Genomic DNA, 15,801 nt, shown 5'->3' on the forward strand with positions numbered 1-15,801 from the left:
TGTCTCTTCAAAATGTAATCACAGTGTGCAATTAGAAAACAAAGGTGGTATTAAATTGATAAACATGTAAAGCCTGCCTAATTACATGGGGCCACAAAGGCACTTTATTAAAACAGCGCAAAGCTTTCAAATGCTTCCTAGTCTTGACAGTTGACTAATTAAAACCAGTTTGTACTATTTGGAGCCTTGAAATATTTTTTTTAAGTTTTAACCATTCTGTGCTTTGAGTTTTCTCATGAAAGCACCGAATACACTTCCCAGCTCAGGCAGACAACAGAGTTTTGACGGTCAGTCACGCACATCAAAATAACACATTGACAACTTCTCAGGTGGCTCGTTGGTCTAGGGGTATGGTTTTCGCTTTGGGTGCAAGAGGTCCCGGGTTCAAATCCCAGACGAGCCCTCCTTTAACCAAGTGCTCCTTTGCTGTTCTATAAAAATAACCAAAATAATCAGTTGTCCCGTTAAAATCTGATCAGAATAATCAAACCAAAATGACACATTGTTATACTTTCTTAGAAGTTGGCAACGTAAATATTGCAAAATCTTTTGTATAACTAACCGATTAAACACAGCGTCACAACGTTTGTATTGTACAGTTTGGGCTGATAAACATGATACATAAGGTAAACGGCGCGAAGCATAAAGTCTTGAACACAGCTCCTGTCAAAAGTCTTTTCATTTGACAAAGCAAAATAAGTTCTTACAACATCAAGCCCTTAATGACACCTCATGCTTAAAGTGTTCAAAATGCTTTAATGAAGCTCTGCATTGAGTTTTGTTTTGTCATAAATACACTTGCCAGTGCAACCAGTCAACCTTGTGCCCTGTCCCAGCTGGCTCGTTGGTCTAGGGGTATGATTCTCGCTTAGGGTGCGAGAGGTCCGGGGTTCAAATCCCGGACGAGCCCTTGTTCTTATCACAGTGTGCAAATGGAAATGAAAGGAGGAAGCGATTAAAGGGCAAAACGTGAACAGCTTTCCATGTGGATGCAATGACACATTACTACAATTCTACCCTTTAGCTTAAAATTTGAAGCTTAAAAACAGTTAAACCAGTTTTTACTATTTGGAGCCTTTAAATATGTTTCATGTTTCAACTCTTTAAAGAGTTTTATCATTCTGTGCAAAGCATTAAATACAAAACAAACAACAACAACAAACAGACAGCTTCATTTATAGCGTCTAATATTTATTAGGATACGAAAAAAAAATGTCTTAATGCCTGATTGTCTGTCAGAAATCAGTCGTTCTTGGGTGATTTTTCCCGGCGTCTATTAGGAAACGTGCACGTTTGGGATTGCCAGATGTTTGAAAACAAGTTAACGCTAGACGCATCTCCACAACAGAAATGTTAAAGTACAGATTTATAGACAGGGTGTTGTGTAACGATTTCCAAATGAGTAATTAAAAACTTTTATTCTGCAAAAGTTAAGGTTGCGTGGGTTTCCTGATAAAATCCGAGTCGAGCCCTTCCTTAATCCCGTGCTCTTTCACTAAAGAACGTTGACTTATCAAAATGTCTCTTCAAAATGTAATCACAGTGTGCAATTAGAAAACAAAGGTGGTATTAAATTGATAAACATGTAAAGCCTGCCTAATTACATGGGGCCACAAAGGCACTTTATTAAAACAGCGCAAAGCTTTCAAATGCTTCCTAGTCTTGACAGTTGACTAATTAAAACCAGTTTGTACTATTTGGAGCCTTGAAATATTTTTTTTAAGTTTTAACCATTCTGTGCTTTGAGTTTTCTCATGAAAGCACCGAATACACTTCCCAGCTCAGGCAGACAACAGAGTTCTGACGGTCAGTCACGCACATCAAAAAAACACATTGACAACTTCTCAGGTGGCTCGTTGGTCTAGGGGTATGATTTTCGCTTTGGGTGCGAGAGGTCCCGGGTTCAAATCCCGGACGAGCCCTCCTTTAACCACGTGCTCCTTTGCTGTTCTATAAAAATAACTTATCAGTTGTCCCGTTAAAATCTGATCAGAATAATCAAACCAAAATGACACATTGTTATACTTTCTTAGAAGTTGGCAACGTAAATGTTGCAAAATCTTTTGTATAACTAACCGATTAAACACAGCGTCACAACGTTTGTATTGTACAGTTTGGGCTGATAAACATGATACATAAGGTAAACGGCGCGAAGCATAAAGTCTTGAACACAGCTCCTGTCAAAAGTCTTTTCATTTGACAAAGCAAAATAAGTTCTTACAACATCAAGCCCTTAATGACACCTCATGCTTAAAGTGTTCAAAATGCTTTAATGAAGCTCTGCATTGAGTTTTGTTTTGTCATAAATACACTTGCCAGTGCAACCAGTCAACCTTGTGCCCTGTCCCGGCTGGCTCGTTGGTCTAGGGGTATGATTCTCGCTTAGGGTGCGAGAGGTCCCGGGTTCAAATCCCAGACAAGCCCTTGTTCTTATCACAGTGTGCAAATGGAAATGAAAGGAGGAAGCGATTAAAGGGCAAAACGTGAACAGCTTTCCATGTGGATGCAATGACACATTACTACAATTCTACCCTTTAGCTTAAAATTTGAAGCTTAAAAACAGTTAAACCAGTTTTTACTATTTGGAGCCTTTAAATATGTTTCATGTTTCAACTCTTTAAAGAGTTTTATCATTCTGTGCCTTGAGTTTTGTCATGCAAGCACTGACTACACTTCCTAGCTCAACCAGACAACAGACTTTCGACGGTCAGTCACGCAGCGTTGGTCTAGGCGTAAGATTCTCGCTTTGGGTGCGAGAGTCGGCATTGTAAAACAAACGTATCAGGTATAAAAAATGAATAAAAAAGGCAACAGGTAATATGAAACTCGTTACGTCGTTGCTCACTGAAACGCAGCATCATAAATAAGGTCAGCCTGTAAGTGTAACAATGGCGTTCACACTCTATTTTCAGTCAGATCGCTTTGCTTAAGACCTTTTTTGATTCTGATTGAAAAAGCACGCATTAACTTTTAATTCTACTTATATGAGCCTTTAAATATGTTTCATGTTTCATCTCTTTAAAGAGTTTTATCATTCTGTGCCTTGAGTTTTGTCATGCAAGCACTGACTACACTTCCTAGCTCAACCAGACAACAGACTTTCGACGGTCAGTCACGCAGCGTTGGTCTAGGCGTAAGATTCTCGCTTTGGGTGCGAGAGTCGGCATTGTAAAACAAACGTATCAGGTATAAAAAATGAATAAAAAAGGCAACAGGTAATATGAAACTCGTTACGTCGTTGCTCACTGAAACGCAGCATCATAAATAAGGTCAGCCTGTAAGTGTAACAATGGCGTTCACACTCTATTTTCAGTCAGATCGCTTTGCTTAAAGACCTTTTTTGATTTTGATTGAAAAAGCACGCATTAACTTTTAATTCTACTTATATGAGCCTTTAAATATATTTCATGTTTCAACTCTTTAACGAGTTTTAATCATTCTGTGCCTTGATTATTTCCATGCAAGCACTGAATACATTTCCTAGCTCAAACAGACAACAGAGTTTTTACGGTCAGTCACGCAGCGTTGGTCTAGGCGTATGATTCTCGCTTTGGGTGCGAGAGTCGGCGTTGTAAAACGAACGTATCAGGTGTAATAAATAAATAAATAACAAAGGCTATCAAAGGTATCATTCTCTTGTGTAACGTACCTTTTATACACAGCGTCACAACGTTCGGATTGTGCAGTTTTGGTAGATAAATGTATTACACGACGTAAACAGCAAAACAGTTTATTTATTTTTTTTGGAAAAAATGTTGCCTTTGAATATGTTTCGGATACGGATATATTCGGGTAAATTTAATGGACGTTAAGTCTGAGATAATGTTACAACGCAAAGCATTAAATACAAAACAAACAACAACAAAAAACAGACAGCTTCATTTATAGCGTCTAATATTTATTAGGATACGAAAAATATCCTTTGAATATGTTTCGGATACGGATATATTCGGGTAAATTTAATGGACGTTAAGTCTGAGATAATGTTACAACGCAAAGCATTAAATACAAAACAGACAACAACAAAAAACAGACAGCTTCATTTATAGCGTCTAATATTTATTAGGATACGAAAAAAAAATGTCTTAATGCCTGATTGTCTGTCAGAAATCAGTCGTTCTTGGGTGATTTTTCCCGGCGTCTATTAGGAAACGTGCACGTTTGGGATTGCCAGATGTTTGAAAACAAGTTAACGCTAGACGCATCTCCACAACAGAAATGTTAAAGTACAGATTTATAGACAGGGTGTTGTGTAACGATTTCCAAATGAGTAATTAAAAACTTTTATTCTGCAAAAGTTAAGGTTGCGTGGGTTTCCTGATAAAATCCGAGTCGAGCCCTTCCTTAATCCCGTGCTCTTTCACTAAAGAACGTTGACTTATCAAAATGTCTCTTCAAAATGTAATCACAGTGTGCAATTAGAAAACAAAGGTGGTATTAAATTGATAAACATGTAAAGCCTGCCTAATTACATGGGGCCACAAAGGCACTTTATTAAAACAGCGCAAAGCTTTCAAATGCTTCCTAGTCTTGACAGTTGACTAATTAAAACCAGTTTGTACTATTTGGAGCCTTGAAATATTTTTTTTAAGTTTTAACCATTCTGTGCTTTGAGTTTTCTCATGAAAGCACCGAATACACTTCCCAGCTCAGGCAGACAACAGAGTTTTGACGGTCAGTCACGCACATCAAAATAACACATTGACAACTTCTCAGGTGGCTCGTTGGTCTAGGGGTATGATTTTCGCTTTGGGTGCAAGAGGTCCCGGGTTCAAATCCCAGACGAGCCCTCCTTTAACCAAGTGCTCCTTTGCTGTTCTATAAAAATAACTTATCAGTTGTCCCGTTAAAATCTGATCAGAATAATCAAACCAAAATGACACATTGTTATACTTTCTTAGAAGTTGGCAACGTAAATATTGCAAAATCTTTTGTATAACTAACCGATTAAACACAGCGTCACAACGTTTGTATTGTACAGTTTGGGCTGATAAACATGATACATAAGGTAAACGGCGCGAAGCATAAAGTCTTGAACACAGCTCCTGTCAAAAGTCTTTTCATTTGACAAAGCAAAATAAGTTCTTACAACATCAAGCCCTTAATGACACCTCATGCTTAAAGTGTTCAAAATGCTTTAATGAAGCTCTGCATTGAGTTTTGTTTTGTCATAAATACACTTGCCAGTGCAACCAGTCAACCTTGTGCCCTGTCCCGGCTGGCTCGTTGGTCTAGGGGTATGATTCTCGCTTAGGGTGCGAGAGGTCCGGGGTTTAAATCCCGGACGAGCCCTTGTTCTTATCACAGTGTGCAAATGGAAATGAAAGGAGGAAGCGATTAAAGGGCAAAACGTGAACAGCTTTCCATGTGGATGCAATGACACATTACTACAATTCTACCCTTTAGCTTAAAATTTGAAGCTTAAAAACAGTTAAACCAGTTTTTACTATTTGGAGCCTTTAAATATGTTTCATGTTTCAACTCTTTAAAGAGTTTTATCATTCTGTGCCTTGAGTTTTGTCATGCAAGCACTGACTACACTTCCTAGCTCAACCAGACAACAGACTTTCGACGGTCAGTCACGCAGCGTTGGTCTAGGCGTAAGATTCTCGCTTTGGGTGCGAGAGTCGGCATTGTAAAACAAACGTATCAGGTATAAAAAATTAATAAAAAAGGCAACAGGTAATATGAAACTCGTTACGTCGTTGCTCACTGAAACGCAGCATCATAAATAAGGTCAGCCTGTAAGTGTAACAATGGCGTTCACACTCTATTTTCAGTCAGATCGCTTTGCTTAAAGACCTTTTTTGATTTTGATTGAAAAAGCACGCATTAACTTTTAATTCTACTTATATGAGCCTTTAAATATATTTCATGTTTCAACTCTTTAACGAGTTTTAATCATTCTGTGCCTTGATTATTTCCATGCAAGCACTGAATACATTTCCTAGCTCAAACAGACAACAGAGTTTTTACGGTCAGTCACGCAGCGTTGGTCTAGGCGTATGATTCTCGCTTTGGGTGCGAGAGTCGGCGTTGTAAAACGAACGTATCAGGTGTAATAAATAAATAAATAACAAAGGCTATCAAAGGTATCATTCTCTTGTGTAACGTACCTTTTATACACAGCGTCACAACGTTCGGATTGTGCAGTTTTGGTAGATAAATGTATTACACGACGTAAACAGCCAAACAGTTTATTTATTTTTTTTGGAAAAAATGTTGCCTTTGAATATGTTTCGGATACGGATATATTCGGGTAAATTTAATGGACGTTAAGTCTGAGATAATGTTACAACGCAAAGCATTAAATACAAAACAAACAACAACAACAAACAGACAGCTTCATTTATAGCGTCTAATATTTATTAGGATACGAAAAAAAAATGTCTTAATGCCTGATTGTCTGTCAGAAATCAGTCGTTCTTGGGTGATTTTTCCCGGCGTCTATTAGGAAACGTGCACGTTTGGGATTGCCAGATGTTTGAAAACAAGTTAACGCTAGACGCATCTCCACAACAGAAATGTTAAAGTACAGATTTATAGACAGGGTGTTGTGTAACGATTTCCAAATGAGTAATTAAAAACTTTTATTCTGCAAAAGTTAAGGTTGCGTGGGTTTCCTGATAAAATCCGAGTCGAGCCCTTCCTTAATCCCGTGCTCTTTCACTAAAGAACGTTGACTTATCAAAATGTCTCTTCAAAATGTAATCACAGTGTGCAATTAGAAAACAAAGGTGGTATTAAATTGATAAACATGTAAAGCCTGCCTAATTACATGGGGCCACAAAGGCACTTTATTAAAACAGCGCAAAGCTTTCAAATGCTTCCTAGTCTTGACAGTTGACTAATTAAAACCAGTTTGTACTATTTGGAGCCTTGAAATATTTTTTTTAAGTTTTAACCATTCTGTGCTTTGAGTTTTCTCATGAAAGCACCGAATACACTTCCCAGCTCAGGCAGACAACAGAGTTCTGACGGTCAGTCACGCACATCAAAAAAACACATTGACAACTTCTCAGGTGGCTCGTTGGTCTAGGGGTATGATTTTCGCTTTGGGTGCGAGAGGTCCCGGGTTCAAATCCCGGACGAGCCCTCCTTTAACCACGTGCTCCTTTGCTGTTCTATAAAAATAACTTATCAGTTGTCCCGTTAAAATCTGATCAGAATAATCAAACCAAAATGACACATTGTTGTACTTTCTTAGAAGTTGGCAACGTAAATGTTGCAAAATCTTTTGTATAACTAACCGATTAAACACAGCGTCACAACGTTTGTATTGTACAGTTTGGGCTGATAAACATGATACATAAGGTAAACGGCGCGAAGCATAAAGTCTTGAACACAGCTCCTGTCAAAAGTCTTTTCATTTGACAAAGCAAAATAAGTTCTTACAACATCAAGCCCTTAATGACACCTCATGCTTAAAGTGTTCAAAATGCTTTAATGAAGCTCTGCATTGAGTTTTGTTTTGTCATAAATACACTTGCCAGTGCAACCAGTCAACCTTGTGCCCTGTCCCGGCTGGCTCGTTGGTCTAGGGGTATGATTCTCGCTTAGGGTGCGAGAGGTCCCGGGTTCAAATCCCAGACAAGCCCTTGTTCTTATCACAGTGTGCAAATGGAAATGAAAGGAGGAAGCGATTAAAGGGCAAAACGTGAACAGCTTTCCATGTGGATGCAATGACACATTACTACAATTCTACCCTTTAGCTTAAAATTTGAAGCTTAAAAACAGTTAAACCAGTTTTTACTATTTGGAGCCTTTAAATATGTTTCATGTTTCAACTCTTTAAAGAGTTTTATCATTCTGTGCCTTGAGTTTTGTCATGCAAGCACTGACTACACTTCCTAGCTCAACCAGACAACAGACTTTCGACGGTCAGTCACGCAGCGTTGGTCTAGGCGTAAGATTCTCGCTTTGGGTGCGAGAGTCGGCATTGTAAAACAAACGTATCAGGTATAAAAAATGAATAAAAAAGGCAACAGGTAATATGAAACTCGTTACGTCGTTGCTCACTGAAACGCAGCATCATAAATAAGGTCAGCCTGTAAGTGTAACAATGGCGTTCACACTCTATTTTCAGTCAGATCGCTTTGCTTAAGACCTTTTTTGATTCTGATTGAAAAAGCACGCATTAACTTTTAATTCTACTTATATGAGCCTTTAAATATGTTTCATGTTTCATCTCTTTAAAGAGTTTTATCATTCTGTGCCTTGAGTTTTGTCATGCAAGCACTGACTACACTTCCTAGCTCAACCAGACAACAGACTTTCGACGGTCAGTCACGCAGCGTTGGTCTAGGCGTAAGATTCTCGCTTTGGGTGCGAGAGTCGGCATTGTAAAACAAACGTATCAGGTATAAAAAATGAATAAAAAAGGCAACAGGTAATATGAAACTCGTTACGTCGTTGCTCACTGAAACGCAGCATCATAAATAAGGTCAGCCTGTAAGTGTAACAATGGCGTTCACACTCTATTTTCAGTCAGATCGCTTTGCTTAAAGACCTTTTTTGATTTTGATTGAAAAAGCACGCATTAACTTTTAATTCTACTTATATGAGCCTTTAAATATATTTCATGTTTCAACTCTTTAACGAGTTTTAATCATTCTGTGCCTTGATTATTTCCATGCAAGCACTGAATACATTTCCTAGCTCAAACAGACAACAGAGTTTTTACGGTCAGTCACGCAGCGTTGGTCTAGGCGTATGATTCTCGCTTTGGGTGCGAGAGTCGGCGTTGTAAAACGAACGTATCAGGTGTAATAAATAAATAAATAACAAAGGCTATCAAAGGTATCATTCTCTTGTGTAACGTACCTTTTATACACAGCGTCACAACGTTCGGATTGTGCAGTTTTGGTAGATAAATGTATTACACGACGTAAACAGCCAAACAGTTTATTTATTTTTTTTGGAAAAAATGTTGCCTTTCAATATGTTTCGGATACGGATATATTCGGGTAAATTTAATGGACGTTAAGTCTGAGATAATGTTACAACGCAAAGCGTTAAATACAAAACAAACAACAACAACAAACAGACAGCTTCATTTATAGCGTCTAATATTTATTAGGATACGAAAAAAAAATGTCTTAATGCCTGATTGTCTGTCAGAAATCAGTCGTTCTTGGGTGATTTTTCCCGGCGTCTATTAGGAAACGTGCACGTTTGGGATTGCCAGATGTTTGAAAACAAGTTAACGCTAGACGCATCTCCACAACAGAAATGTTAAAGTACAGATTTATAGACAGGGTGTTGTGTAACGATTTCCAAATGAGTAATTAAAAACTTTTATTCTGCAAAAGTTAAGGTTGCGTGGGTTTCCTGATAAAATCCGAGTCGAGCCCTTCCTTAATCCCGTGCTCTTTCACTAAAGAACGTTGACTTATCAAAATGTCTCTTCAAAATGTAATCACAGTGTGCAATTAGAAAACAAAGGTGGTATTAAATTGATAAACATGTAAAGCCTGCCTAATTACATGGGGCCACAAAGGCACTTTATTAAAACAGCGCAAAGCTTTCAAATGCTTCCTAGTCTTGACAGTTGACTAATTAAAACCAGTTTGTACTATTTGGAGCCTTGAAATATTTTTTTTAAGTTTTAACCATTCTGTGCTTTGAGTTTTCTCATGAAAGCACCGAATACACTTCCCAGCTCAGGCAGACAACAGAGTTCTGACGGTCAGTCACGCACATCAAAAAAACACATTGACAACTTCTCAGGTGGCTCGTTGGTCTAGGGGTATGATTTTCGCTTTGGGTGCGAGAGGTCCCGGGTTCAAATCCCGGACGAGCCCTCCTTTAACCACGTGCTCCTTTGCTGTTCTATAAAAATAACTTATCAGTTGTCCCGTTAAAATCTGATCAGAATAATCAAACCAAAATGACACATTGTTGTACTTTCTTAGAAGTTGGCAACGTAAATGTTGCAAAATCTTTTGTATAACTAACCGATTAAACACAGCGTCACAACGTTTGTATTGTACAGTTTGGGCTGATAAACATGATACATAAGGTAAACGGCGCGAAGCATAAAGTCTTGAACACAGCTCCTGTCAAAAGTCTTTTCATTTGACAAAGCAAAATAAGTTCTTACAACATCAAGCCCTTAATGACACCTCATGCTTAAAGTGTTCAAAATGCTTTAATGAAGCTCTGCATTGAGTTTTGTTTTGTCATAAATACACTTGCCAGTGCAACCAGTCAACCTTGTGCCCTGTCCCGGCTGGCTCGTTGGTCTAGGGGTATGATTCTCGCTTAGGGTGCGAGAGGTCCCGGGTTCAAATCCCAGACAAGCCCTTGTTCTTATCACAGTGTGCAAATGGAAATGAAAGGAGGAAGCGATTAAAGGGCAAAACGTGAACAGCTTTCCATGTGGATGCAATGACACATTACTACAATTCTACCCTTTAGCTTAAAATTTGAAGCTTAAAAACAGTTAAACCAGTTTTTACTATTTGGAGCCTTTAAATATGTTTCATGTTTCAACTCTTTAAAGAGTTTTATCATTCTGTGCCTTGAGTTTTGTCATGCAAGCACTGACTACACTTCCTAGCTCAACCAGACAACAGACTTTCGACGGTCAGTCACGCAGCGTTGGTCTAGGCGTAAGATTCTCGCTTTGGGTGCGAGAGTCGGCATTGTAAAACAAACGTATCAGGTATAAAAAATGAATAAAAAAGGCAACAGGTAATATGAAACTCGTTACGTCGTTGCTCACTGAAACGCAGCATCATAAATAAGGTCAGCCTGTAAGTGTAACAATGGCGTTCACACTCTATTTTCAGTCAGATCGCTTTGCTTAAGACCTTTTTTGATTCTGATTGAAAAAGCACGCATTAACTTTTAATTCTACTTATATGAGCCTTTAAATATGTTTCATGTTTCATCTCTTTAAAGAGTTTTATCATTCTGTGCCTTGAGTTTTGTCATGCAAGCACTGACTACACTTCCTAGCTCAACCAGACAACAGACTTTCGACGGTCAGTCACGCAGCGTTGGTCTAGGCGTAAGATTCTCGCTTTGGGTGCGAGAGTCGGCATTGTAAAACAAACGTATCAGGTATAAAAAATGAATAAAAAAGGCAACAGGTAATATGAAACTCGTTACGTCGTTGCTCACTGAAACGCAGCATCATAAATAAGGTCAGCCTGTAAGTGTAACAATGGCGTTCACACTCTATTTTCAGTCAGATCGCTTTGCTTAAAGACCTTTTTTGATTTTGATTGAAAAAGCACGCATTAACTTTTAATTCTACTTATATGAGCCTTTAAATATATTTCATGTTTCAACTCTTTAACGAGTTTTAATCATTCTGTGCCTTGATTATTTCCATGCAAGCACTGAATACATTTCCTAGCTCAAACAGACAACAGAGTTTTTACGGTCAGTCACGCAGCGTTGGTCTAGGCGTATGATTCTCGCTTTGGGTGCGAGAGTCGGCGTTGTAAAACGAACGTATCAGGTGTAATAAATAAATAAATAACAAAGGCTATCAAAGGTATCATTCTCTTGTGTAACGTACCTTTTATACACAGCGTCACAACGTTCGGATTGTGCAGTTTTGGTAGATAAATGTATTACACGACGTAAACAGCCAAACAGTTTATTTATTTTTTTTGGAAAAAATGTTGCCTTTCAATATGTTTCGGATACGGATATATTCGGGTAAATTTAATGGACGTTAAGTCTGAGATAATGTTACAACGCAAAGCATTAAATACAAAACAAACAACAACAACAAACAGACAGCTTCATTTATAGCGTCTAATATTTATTAGGATACGAAAAAAAAATGTCTTAATGCCTGATTGTCTGTCAGAAATCAGTCGTTCTTGGGTGATTTTTCCCGGCGTCTATTAGGAAACGTGCACGTTTGGGATTGCCAGATGTTTGAAAACAAGTTAACGCTAGACGCATCTCCACAACAGAAATGTTAAAGTACAGATTTATAGACAGGGTGTTGTGTAACGATTTCCAAATGAGTAATTAAAAACTTTTATTCTGCAAAAGTTAAGGTTGCGTGGGTTTCCTGATAAAATCCGAGTCGAGCCCTTCCTTAATCCCGTGCTCTTTCACTAAAGAACGTTGACTTATCAAAATGTCTCTTCAAAATGTAATCACAGTGTGCAATTAGAAAACAAAGGTGGTATTAAATTGATAAACATGTAAAGCCTGCCTAATTACATGGGGCCACAAAGGCACTTTATTAAAACAGCGCAAAGCTTTCAAATGCTTCCTAGTCTTGACAGTTGACTAATTAAAACCAGTTTGTACTATTTGGAGCCTTGAAATATTTTTTTTAAGTTTTAACCATTCTGTGCTTTGAGTTTTCTCATGAAAGCACCGAATACACTTCCCAGCTCAGGCAGACAACAGAGTTCTGACGGTCAGTCACGCACATCAAAAAAACACATTGACAACTTCTCAGGTGGCTCGTTGGTCTAGGGGTATGATTTTCGCTTTGGGTGCGAGAGGTCCCGGGTTCAAATCCCGGACGAGCCCTCCTTTAACCACGTGCTCCTTTGCTGTTCTATAAAAATAACTTATCAGTTGTCCCGTTAAAATCTGATCAGAATAATCAAACCAAAATGACACATTGTTGTACTTTCTTAGAAGTTGGCAACGTAAATGTTGCAAAATCTTTTGTATAACTAACCGATTAAACACAGCGTCACAACGTTTGTATTGTACAGTTTGGGCTGATAAACATGATACATAAGGTAAACGGCGCGAAGCATAAAGTCTTGAACACAGCTCCTGTCAAAAGTCTTTTCATTTGACAAAGCAAAATAAGTTCTTACAACATCAAGCCCTTAATGACACCTCATGCTTAAAGTGTTCAAAATGCTTTAATGAAGCTCTGCATTGAGTTTTGTTTTGTCATAAATACACTTGCCAGTGCAACCAGTCAACCTTGTGCCCTGTCCCGGCTGGCTCGTTGGTCTAGGGGTATGATTCTCGCTTAGGGTGCGAGAGGTCCCGGGTTCAAATCCCAGACAAGCCCTTGTTCTTATCACAGTGTGCAAATGGAAATGAAAGGAGGAAGCGATTAAAGGGCAAAACGTGAACAGCTTTCCATGTGGATGCAATGACACATTACTACAATTCTACCCTTTAGCTTAAAATTTGAAGCTTAAAAACAGTTAAACCAGTTTTTACTATTTGGAGCCTTTAAATATGTTTCATGTTTCAACTCTTTAAAGAGTTTTATCATTCTGTGCCTTGAGTTTTGTCATGCAAGCACTGACTACACTTCCTAGCTCAACCAGACAACAGACTTTCGACGGTCAGTCACGCAGCGTTGGTCTAGGCGTAAGATTCTCGCTTTGGGTGCGAGAGTCGGCATTGTAAAACAAACGTATCAGGTATAAAAAATGAATAAAAAAGGCAACAGGTAATATGAAACTCGTTACGTCGTTGCTCACTGAAACGCAGCATCATAAATAAGGTCAGCCTGTAAGTGTAACAATGGCGTTCACACTCTATTTTCAGTCAGATCGCTTTGCTTAAGACCTTTTTTGATTCTGATTGAAAAAGCACGCATTAACTTTTAATTCTACTTATATGAGCCTTTAAATATGTTTCATGTTTCAACTCTTTAAAGAGTTTTATCATTCTGTGCCTTGAGTTTTGTCATGCAAGCACTGACTACACTTCCTAGCTCAACCAGACAACAGACTTTCGACGGTCAGTCACGCAGCGTTGGTCTAGGCGTAAGATTCTCGCTTTGGGTGCGAGAGTCGGCATTGTAAAACAAACGTATCAGGTATAAAAAATGAATAAAAAAGGCAACAGGTAATATGAAACTCGTTACGTCGTTGCTCACTGAAACGCAGCATCATAAATAAGGTCAGCCTGTAAGTGTAACAATGGCGTTCACACTCTATTTTCAGTCAGATCGCTTTGCTTAAAGACCTTTTTTGATTTTGATTGAAAAAGCACGCATTAACTTTTAATTCTACTTATATGAGCCTTTAAATATATTTCATGTTTCAACTCTTTAACGAGTTTTAATCATTCTGTGCCTTGATTATTTCCATGCAAGCACTGAATACATTTCCTAGCTCAAACAGACAACAGAGTTTTTACGGTCAGTCACGCAGCGTTGGTCTAGGCGTATGATTCTCGCTTTGGGTGCGAGAGTCGGCGTTGTAAAACGAACGTATCAGGTGTAATAAATAAATAAATAACAAAGGCTATCAAAGGTATCATTCTCTTGTGTAACGTACCTTTTATACACAGCGTCACAACGTTCGGATTGTGCAGTTTTGGTAGATAAATGTATTACACGACGTAAACAGCAAAACAGTTTATTTTTTTTTTTTGGAAAAAATGTTGCCTTTCAATATGTTTCGGATACGGATATATTCGGGTAAATTTAATGGACGTTAAGTCTGAGATAATGTTACAACGCAAAGCATTAAATACAAAACAAACAACAACAAAAAACAGACAGCTTCATTTATAGCGTCTAATATTTATTAGGATACGAAAAAAAAATGTCTTAATGCCTGATTGTCTGTCAGAAATCAGTCGTTCTTGGGTGATTTTTCCCGGCGTCTATTAGGAAACGTGCACGTTTGGGATTGCCAGATGTTTGAAAACAAGTTAACGCTAGACGCATCTCCACAACAGAAATGTTAAAGTACAGATTTATAGACAGGGTGTTGTGTAACGATTTCCAAATGAGTAATTAAAAACTTTTATTCTGCAAAAGTTAAGGTTGCGTGGGTTTCCTGATAAAATCCGAGTCGAGCCCTTCCTTAATCCCGTGCTCTTTCACTAAAGAACGTTGACTTATCAAAATGTCTCTTCAAAATGTAATCACAGTGTGCAATTAGAAAACAAAGGTGGTATTAAATTGATAAACATGTAAAGCCTGCCTAATTACATGGGGCCACAAAGGCACTTTATTAAAACAGCGCAAAGCTTTCAAATGCTTCCTAGTCTTGACAGTTGACTAATTAAAACCAGTTTGTACTATTTGGAGCCTTGAAATATTTTTTTTAAGTTTTAACCATTCTGTGCTTTGAGTTTTCTCATGAAAGCACCGAATACACTTCCCAGCTCAGGCAGACAACAGAGTTTTGACGGTCAGTCACGCACATCAAAATAACACATTGACAACTTCTCAGATGGCTCGTTGGTCTAGGGGTATGATTTTCGCTTTGGGTGCGAGAGGTCCCGGGTTCAAATCCCGGACGAGCCCTCCTTTAACCAAGTGCTCCTTTGCTGTTCTATAAAAATAACTTATCAGTTGTCCCGTTAAAATCTGATCAGAATAATCAAACCAAAATGACACATTGTTATACTTTCTTAGAAGTTGGCAACGTAAATGTTGCAAAATCTTTTGTATAACTAACCGATTAAACACAGCGTCACAACGTTTGTATTGTACAGTTTGGGCTGATAAACATGATACATAAGGTAAACGGCGCGAAGCATAAAGTCTTGAACACAGCTCCTGTCAAAAGTCTTTTCATTTGACAAAGCAAAATAAGTTCTTACAACATCAAGCCCTTAATGACACCTCATGCTTAAAGTGTTCAAAATGCTTTAATGAAGCTCTGCATTGAGTTTTGTTTTGTCATAAATACACTTGCCAGTGCAACCAGTCAACCTTGTGCCCTGTCCCGGCTGGCTCGTTGGTCTAGGGGTATGATTCTCACTTAGGGTGCGAGAGGTCCCGGGTTCAAATCCCAGAGAAGCCCTTGTTCTTATCACAGTGTGCAAATGGAAATGAAAGGAGGAAGCGATTAAAGGGCAAAACGTGAACAGCTTTCCATGTGGATG

At 38.4% G+C, this 15,801-nt stretch overlaps 7 non-coding genes across 7 annotated transcripts; all 7 read left to right on the forward strand.

Annotated features, from left to right (window-relative positions):
- Positions 1-838: 838 nt before the first annotated feature.
- On the forward strand, positions 839-910 carry trnap-agg (transfer RNA proline (anticodon AGG)). The gene has a single exon. It is a non-coding gene; the product is annotated as a tRNA-Pro (tRNA).
- Positions 911-1,850: 940 nt separating this feature from the next.
- Positions 1,851-1,922, forward strand: trnap-ugg (transfer RNA proline (anticodon UGG)). Its single transcript has one exon. It is a non-coding gene; the product is annotated as a tRNA-Pro (tRNA).
- Positions 1,923-5,220: 3,298 nt separating this feature from the next.
- trnap-agg (transfer RNA proline (anticodon AGG)) lies at positions 5,221-5,292 on the forward strand. Its single transcript has one exon. It is a non-coding gene; the product is annotated as a tRNA-Pro (tRNA).
- Positions 5,293-7,024: 1,732 nt separating this feature from the next.
- On the forward strand, positions 7,025-7,096 carry trnap-ugg (transfer RNA proline (anticodon UGG)). Its single transcript has one exon. It is a non-coding gene; the product is annotated as a tRNA-Pro (tRNA).
- Positions 7,097-9,731: 2,635 nt separating this feature from the next.
- Positions 9,732-9,803, forward strand: trnap-ugg (transfer RNA proline (anticodon UGG)). The gene has a single exon. It is a non-coding gene; the product is annotated as a tRNA-Pro (tRNA).
- Positions 9,804-12,438: 2,635 nt separating this feature from the next.
- Positions 12,439-12,510, forward strand: trnap-ugg (transfer RNA proline (anticodon UGG)). The gene has a single exon. It is a non-coding gene; the product is annotated as a tRNA-Pro (tRNA).
- A 2,635-nt stretch (positions 12,511-15,145) lies between these two features.
- On the forward strand, positions 15,146-15,217 carry trnap-ugg (transfer RNA proline (anticodon UGG)). Its single transcript has one exon. It is a non-coding gene; the product is annotated as a tRNA-Pro (tRNA).
- Positions 15,218-15,801: the final 584 nt, after the last annotated feature.

Source organism: Trichomycterus rosablanca, chromosome 2 (assembly GCF_030014385.1).
Source record: "Trichomycterus rosablanca isolate fTriRos1 chromosome 2, fTriRos1.hap1, whole genome shotgun sequence".
Classification (NCBI taxonomy): Eukaryota; Metazoa; Chordata; class Actinopteri; order Siluriformes; family Trichomycteridae; genus Trichomycterus; species Trichomycterus rosablanca.